Below are 13632 nucleotides of genomic sequence, written 5' to 3'. Positions count from 1 at the left end.
CAAGCCTCAGAAGTGCTATTCAGATGCAGGACAAACAACATGCAACTAAAAGACAGAAACAGACACCGGCAAGAGGAAACCAAGTGTGACATGTGTGAAGCTGAACACGAAGACCTGCGACACTTTGCCCGGCCTGTGCAGAGGAAAGCATAAAGTGCGTGAGGCTGCTGCAACATTGGAACATTTTTATTTGAAAATGAACACACCGAACAAACGAAAACAACAGTACACAAGTTTTGGACAATAAGAGAAAAAAGAATGAAAGAAAAAGGAAAACAATAGACCCAGACAGTAGACACGTCAGGGAGTGCCGTTACAAAGGCAAAACTCCCGACCGACTACTACTACTACTAAATGGAAGAGGCTAATAATCACACGATGCAATGCCTGGGATGGCATGTTCCTCCCTTCTCCTTTGTTGTTAAACGCAACAATGAACAATCAATCAATCTATACTACTTAAGATAAAACTCGTTTACTTCAAGTATTTCTACAATATTAGGCTAATGGACCAAACTCATTGTGGTTTTGAGATATGGCAGTAGTAGCCTTTTGGGGTGTCCTTGCGTACGCCAGTCCTCGTCGACAGGCAGACTTGCTCGGCTAGATCGATTTCGATCGCCAATAGAGTCGGTCTGTCGGCACGTCCTGCCTCCAGCAATGGCCGGTGCTCCCCCGTGCAAGGAGGGAGCAATGTTTTCCCTCCTGACGGCCGCCGTCTTCGGACAAGGGCCCGTTGTCCCCTAGTGATACTAGGCGACAAATCTTTGAAGAAGTATCGGAGACGCCGTTGCAAAGACAAAGGCAAGAACATCATCATCATCATCAGGATCTACATGTAAACAATCAGGCCGCGTGTGACACCCTCAGCCCCACGCTGGCCAGGCGCGGCGCCCCACACACCAGAACACTTCCTGCCACGGCTACACTCCCCCACACCAGCCGCAAGGCAGCCCCAGCCAGGCTCCACACCCTCAGGTCAGCCTGTGACACCCTCAGGTCAGTGCCACGCAGCCTTCCCAGACTGGCCTGGACCTCAGAGAAAAGGCACTTTGAACCACGAGCCTCCCCCATTTTCCCACCACATCCATCACACATTCATCACACATTCATATCTCCCATCATAATAAGTTTCCTTTCTTTCTCAAAACTGTTCAAACATGCATTCACTTCCTCCCAAAAAGCTTCCCTTTCTCTCAGTCCTTTTTTACTCCTCACATTTACTGGTGCATAAATACACACCCATGCATACTTTTCTAAACCTACTTTTCCTTTCAGCCACACAATTCTTGATCCCTTCCAACCATAATCAGTCTCCACACTCTTTCAGACATCACAACACTTCCTTACTCCTGCCTCCATACTTCTCATCCATCCCCGTCCATACAACCCCCCAGGCACCCCCTCCCCTGCCATCACTCACACCAGTTCCTCAACTATGTGTTTCAGTCACTCCCAACACATCCACTCTACCATTTACAAAATTTTCAATCATTACTTTCCTCTTTTCCTCACCACCTTAACCATTAATAGACACCAGTCTCATGCATTCCTTTCTCTTCGGCCGTCGCTCATGCCTCTAAAAAATCTTTTTTTTTTTAAATAATATATCCAACAGTAACATAGTGAGATTAATGTAGAATGCGCTTAGAAATTTATTGTTTGAAGAACTCGACAAATTTGCATTCCCTTGAGCAAGCATTATAGTGAAATCATGAATATTGATTGAGTCAAATTGTTGTGAAAAAAATGTGTGTGTGTGTGTGTGTGTGTATTTAGCTAGTTGTTGTATTTACCTTGTTGTAGTTTTACAGGCCTGGGTTTACACTGGTGTGGTCCCATATCCGTATCTACATTTATCCAACTTTTCCTTAAAGCTTTGCACACTTCTCGCCAATACTACATCCTCACTTGGTCTGTTCCAAACCTCTATATTTCTTTGCGGGAAGCTATGTTTATTTATGTCTTTGTGTGTGTGTGTGTGTGTCATGCATGATGTATGTGCACCAGCTGGCTCTCAGTTTACAAAATGATCATTGTGTCTGGCTGAAGACATTTCCAGCACAACAGTTTCTTATATTATTATTTTAGATAAACATTTGTATATATTGAACAAAGCCACTTGAACAGCATAGTGGATGTAAGTGTATATATGCAAAACTTATATGATGGTCATGCATCAAATCAGTTTCATAAAAATTGGCAAAATTAGCGACACGTAGCCTACAGTGTCTGGACTCAGCTTAAGCACGTCCGTAGTGTTCAGCGTCTCATGGAGGTCACTGATTCCCTGTCTCAAACAGGGGAATGCTCACGTTTTTGGGATTGCTTCAAAGCTTGACGAGACACCTCTCCCAGGCTCCCTCCTTCACGCTGGACCACCCCTGGAGGAGGACTCCCTGGAGCCTGCCAAGGAGTACAGGGATGCTGACATCAATGAGGTGTGTGTGTGTGTGTGTATACTTGTTTATATTCCTGGTTGTGGTAAACAGGAAATGAGTTGCACTCACAGGGATCTGTCTGTGTGTCTCACTCTGTCAAACTTGTCTTTACATTAATTTTAGGATTTGGACTGGTTTATTTCCCTGTCCAGGCCACCTCGGTGCATTAATATACAGAAATCTCTTTTTGTATATCCTTCAAGCACCTTTTTCCTGCCTTTTCTATCCATTGCTTTTATTTGCATTGAATTTGTTATTTCTATCTGGCTCCATTGACAAAGCCTGTCCCTGCAGCAGCTTACAGTCCTCCTTCCCTCGGCACCACGGCAAACATGGTCACCCAGAGTTGTGCAAACATCAGCACTGAGGCCTTCACAAGTCCCTTCAGGCTTTCCTAGACACACTCTACAACACATCAGTCACCTCTGATCACTGGTAACTCAACAAATTAAAGACACGTCTGCTCATGTGTTGCTTCTCCGGGTGTGTGAGTTAGTGTGGTATCCATGTGTTGTCTTGTTTGCCCGATGTCATTGTTGGTGTTTGTGCATCAAGCTGTCATTTAGCATCATTAAAGAATCACTGTGACCTTTCCAGAGGTGTATTGTAGAACATACTTTGTACCTCACTCTAAAAGATAGTCATTGAAATTGGATATGGACTGTTAAATATTGATGTTAAATGAGGCTTACATGTGTTTTCCTGTGTGTCTGAGTCACTGTGTGTTGGAACAGGCTATAAACGATTATGAACCAGTTGGTGAAGGACTGGAGCCTCCTCCAAGCACCCCTGTGTGACAGTACAGCTGGTGAACCCACTCAGGACCAGAAGGTGATGAACCAGCTGGTGAAGGGCTGGAGCCTCCTCTGAGCACCCCTGTGTGACAGTACAGCTGGTGAACCCACTCAGGACCAGCAGGTGATGAACCAGTTGGTGAAGGGCTGGAGCCTCCTCTGAGCACCCCTGTGTGACAGTACAGCTGGTGAACCCACTCAGGACCAGCAGGTGATGAAGATGTGCTGTATTATATTTCATTCAGATTCATTCATTATTAACACTCACCCAAAAATGAAGTATTCAAATACTTTAAAAAGAAAACATCTCCTTCAAGTTGTTTCAGAGCTAGAAAAGATGTCATTTTGTCCTGTGTGAAGGTGTGTTGCGTCAGCCGTAACCTTGTGATTCACCGTGGACATTTTTATGGATTTATTTTTATAGGTTGAGTGTTGGTAGATTTTGAAGCTCTAGTGTTAGGCTTTAGTAGGATTAAAGTGGCAAAAGATGCAATTTGTACCCAGAGGCACAGACTGAACTGGTGCCGTCATGCAGGTTGATGAGGGTAATCTTGAGAGCCAGCACCAGACCCTGGCGCCTCCTCCACCCCGGCCAGGATCCCTCCCCCAGGGCCCATGGAGCCACCAGAGGTAAGGCACCATCAGGCATCCCTTCCCTGTTTGTAATTTTTGGAATGTCTTCAGAAGTGACTTGTTTCATTTCCTTTTGATTTCTATTCAAAGTGATTTTCCTGTATTTGAATTTCAGACCAAGCATTTTGCAAGGTCTTCAGACAAAGCCTAACAAAATATTGTGCCTTCAATTTTTTTTTCTATAACTCAAAAAAAATGTGACTAATTGTGTAAAAGTGTGCCCAGGTCATAGCTGGGCACGATAACAGAAAACCTTATTCCCGATAACCGATAACTGATAATGGAAAACCTTATCGGTAATAACCGATATTCGTTAACTGGAAATACAAATATAGGCGATAACCGATACCCGATATTAATCCACAATTCCGATACTAGCTAGCGATAAGTCCGATAGGCGAAAACGACTCTATATTGATATTTCAAATAAAAAACATAGATGAATTCAAATTTTTATTATCTGTATTTTAGAAAACTTACAAAACCTGAAAACCACACGTTGACACGTAGCTAAGGACGGTAATACTGGAAACCCTGAACCTGTTGTGTTATTTGGCGTCCCCACATTCATAAGCTGGTTTTGTTTACAAACACTGGTCTCTCGTGAACTGCGCATGCTCAGACCAGCAAGCGTAGACCTGTACAGTCTCACAAAGCTTTTTAACCGTAATTAGGAGTTGCTGGAAGGCTGAATCAGACATACAGTACCACCATCCCCGCTGGTTCTAGAACGACACTCTGTACGAGTTGTATTTATATGTACAGAGTGTCATCCTAGAAACAGCGAGGATATGGTATTTGTCTGATTCAGCCTCAGCAACTCTAATGTTAAAAAGCTTTGTGAGACTGTACAGGCTACACTTACTGGTCTGAGCATGTGTAGTTCACGAGAGACTAGTGTTTGTAAACAAAAGTGCCAGCTTTTGACGATGGGACACCAAATAACACAACACCGGGTGCCTTCAATACCATGGCATGCTCACAAACGAATATGGAATATCAAATTTGAGGCAGTGAATAATCATTTTTGGGGCAAAGTTAAATGATTTTTCTCTTTGATATATTGATTTTTGAGTAACATAAAAAATAACCTAGTGTTTTAATGTTAATGATCTAAATATGAAATCTCTTCACCGAAGATATTTCATACCCCGAAATTTTTTCATACAACACCGGGCGCCCGGACCACACATGCGCAGTAGGGAGGAGACAACGTTTTTTTTTCTTCTGAGAGGCGGAAAAAGTAGCGATTATCGCTAGTTTGCTTACAAAAGTAATGAAGATATCGATATACATTTAAATAAGTAGCAGATGGCCGATAACCCGATTTTGTTATCAGCGATAAAGTATCGCGATAACGCCCAGCTATGGCCCAGGTGTGTTGAGGCAGAGGTGTGGCAGCTGGGGGATGGTTTGCAGAGTTATTGTAAATGTATTTTTACTAAGATTCTGTTATAAAAGTGCTTAGTAAAATGCTTAATGTTTGATAGATTATGTGGTATCTATAGAAATGGGTTTCATTACATTGAGCTCAAATATAGAATTAGTTATAGAATAACTCACAAAATACTTTCTCAGGATTAATTCAGCTTTTTGGTTATAATTATTTCATTGAAGTATTAAGAACGGTTTGCAAAAATCAATTATTTGCTCATTCCTAATATTTTTTTCTACTAATTGGGTTTAGTTGGTAATAGAAAAGTTATACAAAATGATGTTCAACTTTTGGTGCCGAGCTTTAACCCGCAAACTGCTGTACGCCTTCTGGGCGGCTGAGTGGTAAGCTGCTGTAAGCCTTCTGGAAGCGGGCTTTTCAAACAGGCGCCAAAAAGTTTCCGCCGCGGCTTCAGATACTGCCAGAAAAACATTTTTGTGATAGAAAAATCTAAGAAATATGCAGGATACAACACATTTCGAGCTACAGATATGTGTATTGTAATATTTATGACACATTTATGTAACTTAGATATCATTTATTGAAGGTCAATCTCTCGCTGATATAGCCGCACTAGGCGACGCACTCAGAATCTCAGTCCCGCAGCTTACGGGTTAATGAAGGCACTCAAGTTTTTGTTGAGTGCAGCGTAGTTGTTTAGATGTCTGTAGCTATGGGCTGAATTTAGAAGGAAAAAAACATTACCCAAACATGCAGAATGCTTTCCAAACACTGACATAGACATTGTATTCTTTTTTGTTTGTCTTGTTTCCTGCCCACACACCGAACACTGCTGCCAGAACACTCCAGAAGCTTCAGTGACTTGACACTAAAGATGGCAGGGTCTGGTGTGTGCCAATAAGTAATGTTGTAGTAAAGATGGCAGGGTCTGGTGTGTGCCAATAAGTAATGTTGTAGTAAGGATGGCAGGGTCTGGTGTGTGCCAATAAGTAATGTTGTAGTAAGGATGGCAGGGTCTGGTGTGTGCCAATAAGTAATGTTGTAGTAAGGATGGCAGGGTCTGGTGTGTGCCAATAAGTAATGTTGTAGTAAGGATGGCAGGGTCTGGTGTGTGCCTCACCTTTCATTATTTATTATTTATTTCAATATGAGAATCTCTGGACCTAAGCTTTACTGATCTTCTTGACCTTCCACACATCTTATTTTTTGTTCTGTAACCAAGTCGTGTGTTTGACTTGCCTTGCATTTGTTTGTTGCAGGTATTTGACTGTTGCCTTGGACAAATTGGCTGCATGGAAGTATTGATGCAATGCTCACTCATGTGGATGGCATCTCATTTATTCAAGCTTACAAAATACTACTTGGATCTCACTGTTGTACCAAGGAGTTTGAGGCTGGAAGATTTTATTTCTTAATTATATATATATATATATATATATATATATATATATATATATATATATATATATATATATATATATATATATATATATATATATATATATATATATGAACTCTAGAGCAGTTGACAACAGTTCATATTTGAAGGCATTTCCAGCATTACTGTAACTTTTTGCAGGCCTGTGATGCAGCAAGGCGTGGGTCTGACCTGCCCAAAGTACATGTGCAGACTGCATGGATCACATTGCAAAAATTAACGTTGATGAAAACCTAAATAACTCTTAGGGCACTTGAACATTAGGAGAAAATATCTGAAATATATATTTTGCTGGAGCATAGATTTGGACATCTCAGGAACTTGAATGAAGAAACATGTGACCATCACTACTGGACTGTTCCTTCAGTGGTCCAGTTAGCTAGCCATCCTGCTTCAGTAGAGGTTTAGAGTTAGGCCATTGTCATGTTTCTATCCTTGCTATCTAAAGTAGGCCACCATTTAGTGTTAATTTCTCACACTTTTCCCACAATTAGTATTTCAAATGTAGTGAGCTTCCTCGTGCTGATAACTGTCCCTTCTTTCCCTGCTGCAGCATCGTCATGTCAGCTGTGAAGGTGTTGCTGTAGGGAGGTTTTCAAGTCTTCACAGGCCTTCACAAGTCCTCCAGGGAATGAAGGTAAGATTCCTTATTAACCCAATAATTTTGTGGCCTTACCGTGTAGCAGCAACGGGACAAATTTGTGGCTTTACCGTGTAGCAGCAACGGGACAAATTTGTGGCTTTACCGTGTAGCAGCAACGGGACAAATTTGTGGCTTTACCGTGTAGCAGCAACGGGACAAATTTGTGGCTTTACCGTGTAGCAGCAACGGGCCAAATTTGTGGCTTTACCGTGTAGCGGACAGGCCAAATTTGTGGCTTTACCGTGTAGCAGCAACAGGACAAATTTGTGGCTTTACCGTGTAGCAACGACAGGACAAATTTGTGGCTTTACCGTGTAGCAGCAACAGGACAAATTTGGCTTTACCGTGTAGCAGCAACGGGACAAATTTGTGGCTTTACCGTGTAGCAGCAACGGGACAAATTTGTGGCTTTACCGTGTAGCAGCAACGGGACAAATTTGTGGCTTTACCGTGTAGCAGCAACGGGACAAATTTGTAGCTTTACCGTTTAGCAGCGACGGGACAAATTTGTGGCTTTACCGTGTAGCAGCAACGGGCCAAATTTGTGGCTTTACCGTGTAGCAGCAACGGGACAAATTTGTGGCTTTATCGTGTAGCAACAACAGGACAAATTTGTGGCTTTACCGTGTAGCAGCGACAGGACAAATTTGTGGCTTTACCGTGTAGCAGCGACAGGACAAATTTGTGGCTTTACCGTAAGCGAGACGGGCCAAATTTGTGGCTTTACCGTGTAGCAGCGACGGGCCAAATTTGTGCCATGTTATAAACCCCCCAAAATAGAGGATACATAATCTGATCACAAATGCTTTGATATATATTATGAAATGGTTTGCGTGAGGGGTGATTTTTTCTCATTTTTCTCGCTCCGAGGGACCATTAAGAAACATGGTCCCCGCTGCTACCACCGGGTTAAGTAATGACAGGACCTAGGCTTCGCTGGGTCAGTCTGGTCTACCTCTTCTCTCTACTGACCACCCAGAGATGTACGCACATCCCCTGAGGCGCGGGGCAGAGCTCACAAACCAATCATACAACCCTCTCTTGTTTCATATGGTGCAGAAGAGGCTTTGTCAGACTATCATTAGGCTCATAGAAATAGCCATGGACATACTGACACTACCCCCACCAAAGCCTTATTGAATGTGTGTGTGTGTGTGTGTGTGTGTGGGCCACAGTGTAGTTTAAACTCCCCCTTACTACTACTACTACTACTACTACTACTACTACTACTACTACTACTACTACTACTATTTCAATCTTTCCTTAATCCCTTCCTTTAATCTCTCTCCTTTTGCTTTTCCTCTCTCTCCTCTTGTTTCCTCCTCCTCCTCCTCCTGGCTCGACCCGCCCGGCGCACATCAAAAAGTACTCACTAATGATTTGCGAATCCAATATGATAAAACATTCACGAGAGAGAGAGAGAGAGAGAGAGAGAGAGAGAGAGAGAGAGAGAGAGAGAGAGAGAGAGAGAGATGACTATAGATTCCGAACGGCTCATAGTATTCTGTAAGGTACCGTAGAGTTGGACAAGACCCTCGTAGGCATTTGGGACATCTCCACGGGTAGTTTTATGACCTGGGTGGCAGGTAGGCCTTTCTCCTGTACCATGAACCTAAAAAATACTCTCATTGGAACCCGACTGATCTCCTTTTTGACCTCTGGAAACAGCTGATGTGGGAGGCGCAAGCGTCTGACAATATGGGAAATTTAAAAATCCTAAAAAACTCTTCCATGACAGTCCGTATAAAACCAAAACCGTGCTATTGGAAACCGTGCTATTTGAGGGACGGCTGTAGTAAGGTCTTGGCGTATGGCGGAAGAGAACGGACGTACCCAAGTGTGTGCTTCAGGCTTTGCTCACCAGCGCCGCCCAGCCCACCGTGAGGCCTTGGTGTCAGATGCTGCCACGCCTCATGGTAACTATTTCCCGAGACCAAAAAGGAGGTCATTTGGGTTCTAATGTATGTTCTTTTTAGGTTCACGGTGCAGAAGAAAGGTCAAACCACGAGAAGGGTAATAAAACTACTTCCGGAAATGCCCAAAACTCCTTCAAAAGCCTTGTCAAACATGCGCTTGGGCGCCGAAATGTTTAAGAATGTGACCCCTTGCCTTCATAACCCTTTGCTGTGTGTGTGTGTGTGTGTGTGTGTGTGTGTGTGTTTACAAAAATATGAGTAATCAACACCAGGACTCGTGGGGGATAAACGACACACACACACACACACACACACACACACACACACCACGTCCGGATCTTGAGTCCTGCTTCGCCCTAATATACAACAGCTCTTCCCCTGACCCTTCCAGCGGCCTCACCACGTAGCCTGCTGCCACACCACACCACAGCATTGGCTCTTCAAGTCACGCCCAAGGCAGACACAGAGAGATTTACATAGATTTACATAGATTGACGTAGATATGCAGACCACACAGACTCTATGGTCCAGGGTAGGTGATCCGTCCTTCAACTTACGCGGGATTACATTGAATCACCTGCCACCGAGTCCTTCCATTTCTTCTTTAGAGAGAGAGAGAGAGAGGCTGATTTATCCCTTTAACTTTAGTAAACTTAGCTTAATTAGGACAGAGATAGGCTGGAAATTTTTTTATTATTATTATTATTATTATTATTATTATTATTATTATTATTATTATTATTATTATTATTATTATTATTATTAGTGTCGTGTGTGTGTGTGTGTGTGTGTGTGTGTGTGTGTCTCTCTCTCTCTCTCTCTCTCTCTCTCTCTCTCTCTCTCTCTCTCTCTCTCTCTCTCTCTCTCTCTCTCTCTCTCTCCCAAGAATTAAAAAAAACCCATTTCTCTACGATCAACACACACACACACACACACACACACACACACACACACACACACACACACATTTCGCATTAAGATATACATGTTAAAATCATTGCCTTCCGGTCTTTCCCTCTCCTGGCGACCGACCGATGGCTGTTTGGGGTGTCTGTCTGTCTGTGTGTCTCTCTCATGTGTGTGTGTGTGTGTGTGTGTGTGTCTTTTTCTATGGATGAGGAGGAGGTGGAGGAGGAGGAGGAGGCGGTGGAGGGGTGATGTGTTCTCGTCCCCGCTGAGTCCAGGTGGCGTCTGTCCGTTGACAAAGTTGACCCGTGGAATGCCCCGCCAAGTATCGCCCAAAATATTCTAACATGAAAAAAGACTCGCCACTCATCTCTGTATGCTTCTTCTCTTCATTCTTGGTAGACTCTGAAAAACAAAACAAAATGGTGCCTCTTCCATAAAACTTGTATATAGCCCACGACTTTTAATATTTCCCGCAGAACTCCACAGTCAGTCAGCACCAAATGTCTGTTAGGCCAGAAAACCTCCCTTGGCCTTGGCAGTGACCTCACGCGGCCGCCCCGTCAATCAGTTCGTCAGTGAGCATAGAATGGTTTGCCTGGCTCGCTTTGCATGACAAGTTGTCCTGACGAGAGGTCGGCGGACTGTTCCCTCTTTCCCTCGTATTTAGGAGTTCACTTAACGGGTTTAAAGGAATGTCAGAGACGCGCTTCTTTAGGGCGGTGGGAAGGTCCTCTCTGTGTGTGGGTCCTTGATAACATTGTACGGGACGCTCAGTGTCTGTCACAAACACCTGTAATGAATATTATCAGGCGGCGGGGAAGGGCGAGAATGTATATTTCATATCTTGCCAGATTTACTGTGACGGTGTGTGTGTGTGTGTGTGTGTGTGTGTGTGTGTGTGTATGTATGTGTGTGTGTTCTTATCTGTGTATATTTTCAGGATTGAGCCTCGATTCAATGTTCCGTATCTTATAATTTTTTATCACAAAAATATATTACAACAAAATTTGTACATCGTTTGCGTAGACGATTTAGTATTCTTGAACATGGATGAGTTTGTTTGGTTATGATGTCGGGAAGTGTGTCCGTGGCAGCCTTGCTCAGCGTTGTAGGACAAGGAAAAACCGTAACTGTATTCCGTCCTGGGAAGGGAGACCCAAGGCATTGGCGAACACCTTGTTTGTGAAGGAGTCCGGACGTCTGTAGCTCTGGCTGACTGGCTCAGGAAGAAGTCTGTAAAGAGTGGCAGTGCTTGCATCCTTCTTGGCTGTGGGCGACAGAACCCAAATATATACAAATTTTTCTCCATAATATTATTGTTAAGGACACTAATGATAAGTCTTGACACCGTTGACATTTACTACTCCACTACGTGTACATGAATATAGTTTGTGTAGCGTTTTATGCTCAACTCAGTCTGCTGACGAAATATTTTGACTGGTCATTGCTCGGCCAGCAGCCCAGACGAGGAGCACATCCCTCCTGTCACCTCCGTCAACTGGGGCTGCGTCAGCGTTGGCCGGGGCGGCGGTCCCTCCCACACCCTCCACACAGCATTTAGCCGCCTCAAAGCCAAGAGAAAAAGTGGTTGGTGGTTGATCTCGGGAGTGGCCAGAGGAGACAAGTCGGACTGATGAGGCGACGGCGGGAGACGCCTCTCTTTCTCTTTCTTTAATTTTTTGAAGTCTACATCTCTCTCTCTCTCTCTCTCTCTCTCTCTCTCTCTCTCTCTCTCTCTCTCTCTCTCTCTCTCTCTCTCTCTCTCTCTCTCTCTCTCTCTCTCTCTCTCTCTCTCTCTCTCTCTCTCTCTCTCACACACATTTTCTTTATTTATTATTTCTTTCCCTGAATGCTTATGTTTTACTCCATCCTGCTCCTAACATAACATTACCTAACCTTACCTAACCTAATCTAACCTTACCTAACCTAATCTAACCTTACCTAACCTTACCTAGCCTAATCTAACCTTACCTAACCTAATCTAACCTTACCTAACCTTACGTAACCTTACCTAGCCTAATCTAACCTTACCTAACCTTACCTAACCTTACCTAACCTTACCTAGCCTAATCTAACCTTACCTAACCTTACCTAACCTTACCTAGCCTAATCTAACCTTACCTAACCTTACCTAACCTAATCTAACCTTACCTAACCTTACGTAGCCTTACCTAGCCTAATCTAACCTTACCTAGCCTTACCTAACCTAACCTAACCTTACCTAGCCTAATCTAACCTTACCTAACCTAATCTTCTCCTCCTCTTCCTCTCCCTCCTCCTCCCGTCCCTCTGACTCTTAAAGCGACACTTGTTATTATTTCTTGTCCGTTTTTCCCCGTGTTGTGTTGTGGGGGTCAGCTTTTTACTGTGCGTCCGTCACCCACCATCGCCAGGCTTACGCTGAAGGGGCTACTCATCCACCCGCTGCTTAGGGGCACATCCTTAAACCTTTCCTCGCCAAAGCTCACACACTTGACAAGGCTTTCGTAGGAGTTTTGGGCATTTCCAGGGGTAGTTTGATGACCCTTCTGGTAGTGTGACCCTTCTTCTGTACTGTGAACCTAGAAACACATATTTGCCAAGGCTTTCGTAAGAGTTTTGGGCATTTCCAGGGGTAGTTTGATGACCCTGGTGGTAGTGTGACCCTTCTTCTGTACTGTGAACCTAGAAACACATACTTGCCAAGGCTTTCGTAAGAGTTTTGGGCATTTCCAGGGGTAGTTTGATGACCCTTCTGGTAGTGTGACCCTTCTTCTGTACTGTGAACCTAGAAACACGCATTTGCCAAGGCTTTCGTAAGAGTTTTGGGCATTTCCAGGGGTAGTTTGATGACCCTTCTGGTAGTGTGACCCTTCTTCTGTACTGTGAACCTAGAAACACATATTTGACAAGGCTTTCGTAAGAGTTTTGGGCATTTCCAGGGGTAGTTTGATGACCCTTCTGGTAGTGTGACCCTTCTTCTGTACTGTGAACCTAGAAACACATTCATTAGAACCCGGTTGACCTCCTTTTCGGCGTCTGGGAGTAGGTGATGTAAGGGTCTGACCATTCCGACCGCTGGCTCATTCCGTTAGTCTGTGCATAGCTATGGTCTGTCAGGATATTTCAACTCTCTTTCCATATAAATTTCTGTCTTTGTCTGTCAATCTATCTACTTATCTTTCTATGTAATTTAACTACGTGAGTATTGTGAAGAACTGAGCTCAGCTGTGTGGCCGTGTGAGTCCAGTTGTGTGAGACATCTGGTGGTCACTCCAGAAAATATCGCGTAGAAGTGAAAAAAACGTGTAAAGTAAACATTTATTTGGATTTTGGACCACGTGGTATTTCAAAAACACGTAAACCAAACTCGCGTAAATCGAGTTACCTGTACAGATCTTTTTCTTTTTTTCTTTTTAATATTTTGGTTGTTCTTTTTTTAACATTTTTTGCTGTATCTGTCTATCTATCTGTCTATCTCTA

At 43.6% G+C, this 13632-nt stretch overlaps 1 long non-coding RNA gene across 5 annotated transcripts; it reads left to right on the top strand.

Moving 5' to 3' along the window:
* Positions 1-517: 517 nt before the first annotated feature.
* Positions 518-7527, top strand: LOC127003697 (uncharacterized). 5 transcript variants are annotated; one of them, XR_007757342.1, is made up of 6 exons: positions 525-978; positions 2304-2441; positions 3176-3272; positions 3360-3446; positions 3771-3865; positions 7256-7527. It is a non-coding gene; the product is annotated as an uncharacterized LOC127003697 (long non-coding RNA). The 5 variants fall into 5 exon arrangements; XR_007757340.1 differs by having other exon boundaries at positions 518-999; positions 2359-2441; positions 3176-3446; XR_007757339.1 differs by having other exon boundaries at positions 522-999; positions 3176-3446.
* The last annotated feature ends 6105 nt before the right edge of the window (positions 7528-13632 follow it).

The sequence above is a fragment of the Eriocheir sinensis genome, chromosome 26, assembly GCF_024679095.1.
Source record: "Eriocheir sinensis breed Jianghai 21 chromosome 26, ASM2467909v1, whole genome shotgun sequence".
NCBI lineage: Eukaryota > Metazoa > Arthropoda > Malacostraca > Decapoda > Varunidae > Eriocheir > Eriocheir sinensis.
This window is presented reverse-complemented; position numbering and strand designations above follow the sequence as displayed.